At 36.7% G+C, this 3,918-nt stretch overlaps 1 non-coding gene across 1 annotated transcript; it reads right to left on the reverse strand.

The window, feature by feature from the left end:
* Window positions 1–3,799: 3,799 nt before the first annotated feature.
* LOC120595259 (5S ribosomal RNA) lies at window positions 3,800–3,918 on the reverse strand. Its single transcript, XR_005650771.1, has one exon. It is a non-coding gene; the product is annotated as a 5S ribosomal RNA (ribosomal RNA).

Raw genomic sequence — 3,918 nt, forward strand, 5'->3', positions numbered from 1 at the left:
GTGTGGGAGTATTTATTCAATCATTTGAAAAGAATGTGTTTTTTATCCTTAACTGTGAATTCAGACATATAATTTTAAACAAACTGTAATTGAATATGCATTCCTTTGTATACAGTGCAAGGCTGGGCTTTGTTCTTTTATTTTTCGAATTCAGTTTTAACAAAGAATTAGGAAGGAAGTTAGATATAAGGCTGTTTTCAATTTATAAAATAATTTTCTTCCCAGGAACTCAAAATAACTTGCATTTATTCTTACAAAATGCTTGTCAGGCTGCCAGTCTTTATTGTGTTTGCTTATGCACTAAGATGTGCCAGGCAAAATGAACACCAGTTCCTCTTGCCATCTAATCAAGGGAGCTGAGCAGAACCAAGTAGATCCATGCGGACTATGAGTCTGATTTACTTTTAAACAAATGAACCAGATATATCCATATATAGAATTCTGTCTGTAGAAATCTTGTCAAAGTAGTCACCTTGGAGGGATAAACATTCCATGAAGTTGCCATTTGATGGACCACCTTAGTGCCACACATCACTCTATGAGCATGTTCCACTTTGATAAACACATCTGCAACTTATTTTTATTTTTTTCTGTTATTGTTATCATTTATTACCCCCATGATGAAGATTTTGTCACCAATGTAAATATCCAAAGAATGAGACATCAAAATTAGTCCCTGTCTTTCATAGACCTGTTCATTAAAAATAATGTTGATAACACTTACCAAAAATTCCTTGCAAGCTGGAAACTATTCCAGGTCCCCTCCCTTCCTTTTTTTGCATAATTTCATTTAGTGCCCAACACAACATGTATAATAGATTTTTTTAAATCAGATATTAGGAGATTACATAACTTGCCTATGGCAATAGCCAGTAAAATGTTCTCCATATGCAAGTTCGACATTGTCCATTTCCAAGTCTTTTATGACTGAGGAAAGGAAAACATGAGTAACTGACACAAACACATCACTCACAATGCACAGAGGAAAATGTATGGTCTAAAATTTAAATTATTTTCAATAGAATGGATATGATCTCTATTTGTCAGAGAAGTAGGCTTGGAGTAGGCACCAGTGCATGCCAAATGAGGGACCTCATCCTTGGACTCAGTCTGATTCAGGTTTTGTGGTGTTTGAAGCATATTCAATATGGAGAATCCGCCTTTAAGAAAAATATTATAAGAGTATAAATAAAAATATGAAATTACATATTTATTAGGAATAAGAAAAAATCTCAAGAACTAAAATAATTTAAACCGCCAAGTACCACAAGTATTACAAAATGCAGAAAAATAACATATTAATATTAATTAGCAACTTGGTATACCTGCCAATACTTTATTTTCTATAATTTTGGTGCATTTTCCTTGCCTCTTCCAGTGACAACATTTTTGTAATATAATTCTCTTAAAAGAGAATAGAAAAGTAATATTCAATCACTCCTCTAGCATGGTGATAGAAAGTTGGGTGTGTTTTTAAGAAACATTGCTTCAAAAGTAATGAATGTGTCACATTTCTTCACTGGTAATGCCACATCAGCTCAGAAAGTGCTTCTTGCCTGGGGGCACGTCATCAGAGAACTGCAGTGACAGTTGCTGGTCCAGCTCTGTCATGTCCTCCTATATCACGACCCCCATGCCAGCCCTCTGCAGGCCATAGGTGTGCAGGGCATTGGGGTAGCCATGAAGCCTGTCATTATAATCTCTGAGCAGGGAGCAATGGAGCAGATTCTAAATCAATTCCTTTTTCTTTAAGTCGAAGATAGGATCCAGATGCCTGATGAGGTCTACCAAGCACAGATCTAGCTATTGGAGGTAAATATGCGAGCCTTTTAGCTTTAGGCCCAGGGCCACCATCATGGGATAGAGGATATTACCCAAGCAGAGAAGTATGCCATGCTCCCAGTATCTCTCCACATCCACTATGGAAAGGGCTCTAAACCATGCTTCATTATCGTCTTGATAAAGCTACTTCTAACTGTAATGCTTTATATATTTATAGAGAAGTAGGAGATGGCAAGTGACATCCCATGGATTATGCAACGATGAAACTTTCCTAACCCAAGATATTGCTTGTTAGAAAATGAGAAAATCCATGTGTGTCTGAATACCAGCACTGACTTTACTTAGAGACCTTGGGTTCCTCCTTTGAACTAGCTTAGTCTGCTAGCCAACTTTCTGCTAGGTTATCAAAACTTTAAGAGGGAGAGAGCCAATAGGGGCATTTGGGAGAAAAATTTAATCTCTCCTTAACGCTGTAGAAAAGAATGGGTTTTGGATCCAGCCATGTTGGACTCTACCACTATTATTCCTATAAAATGGGAGTGATACATATTGTTGAATATTGAGTTGAAATTTAACGAGATATTATATGTGTAAATGACAGTACACTTCTTGGCCTGTGTTTAATGTTAAATCCCTAATGTTAAATCTCTCCTGAACCAGTCAAGATCAATAATCTTCACCAATGGATTGAGTTTTATTGCTGTGAACTTGGTAGGTAGGGTGCCTTGTAGAACTGGAAACTAAATATACATCAAGTCACAGCTGATGTCAATCTTTGTCCACTTAGTCTAATATTGCATTTTTGAGGTTAGCATGTCACATGACCACACTGGATTGCATCCTTGCTGTAAGTCTCTGCTCTATTGAATGATTCTGATTGCAATTTTATATGAGGATATTTTGCATTGATGACTTACTGACTTGAACACTTCTTGATGTGAGTGACTCCTGCTACCTTGTTCACCCCACTAAATTGGATTTCCTTCAGCATTGTTGCTGGCCTGTCTGAAACCTAGAATTACTCAAACACTGTGGCACCGAGGGGCTGGCTACGAAGCTAATTCATTTGATTTCTTCTGGTGCATTTGTACTTCAGTTTCCTGATGGCTCATGCTGGCAAGTTCTCAGCAAGTAGTAGGGTCTAAAGCAGTCTTTAAATCACTTCCCAAATAGGTACACAAAACTTTCTGAATAACATGGTTGAAAAATAGATATTAACTCCCAGGATGATTAGCCTATAAAAACCACATTTACTCGAATAAAAATTGTAAAGGCCAAAATAATGCTAAGAACTTTACTTTCATTATCTCTCTTATTCATCATCAGAACGCCATAAAGGAGCTACTAAAACTATTCTCACTTAACAAATAAAGATTTGTCAAACTATGGCCCATGGGCCTGGGCTGCCACCTGTTTTTTGTGTGGCCAATGAACTAAGGATGATTTTTAAATTTTATATGGCTGAAACATAATCAAAAGAAGAATAATATTGTTTGACTGTGGAAATTATATAAAATTCAAATTGCATATCTATAAATAAAGTTTTATTAGAACACAGCCACATCCATTTATCTACATACCGTCAATGGATGAATTCGCTCTACAAGGCAGAATGGAGTAGTTGCAACAGAAAATTCATGGCTGGCAAAGTCTAAAATATTTGCTATCTGACCCTTTATAGAAAAATTTTGTCAAATTCACTTACAGATAATGAAGCTAAAGATCAGAGGATTCAGTAACTTACCCCAGCCTACCCTAAAAGCAGGTGGTAAAACTAAGATAAAATCTGGGTCTGATTGATCCAAGAGATCATAACTTAATAACTATACACTGCTGCTCTATAGTTCTGGCTATTATGAAATTCAGTGAATCTCACATGCAAAACGTAAATCAGATTTTAATGACTCTGTAGTCATATTTTCTTTTCTTTTCTTTTTTTGGTGAGGCAACCTTTGGTTGACCTCACAGATTGCAAGGAACTTGTCAGATTACAATTTCTTATTTTTTAAAATTTTTATGCCTACAGCACCTGGTCTTCCTAGGTGGTCTCCCATCCAAGTACTAACCAGGCCCGACCCTGCTTAGCTTCCGAGATCAGATGGGATCAGGCTTGTTCAGGGTAGCATGGCCATAGAC

The sequence above is a fragment of the Pteropus medius genome, unplaced genomic scaffold (assembly GCF_902729225.1).
Source record: "Pteropus medius unplaced genomic scaffold, Ma_sr-lr_union100, whole genome shotgun sequence".
In the NCBI taxonomy this organism is placed as follows: domain Eukaryota; kingdom Metazoa; phylum Chordata; class Mammalia; order Chiroptera; family Pteropodidae; genus Pteropus; species Pteropus medius.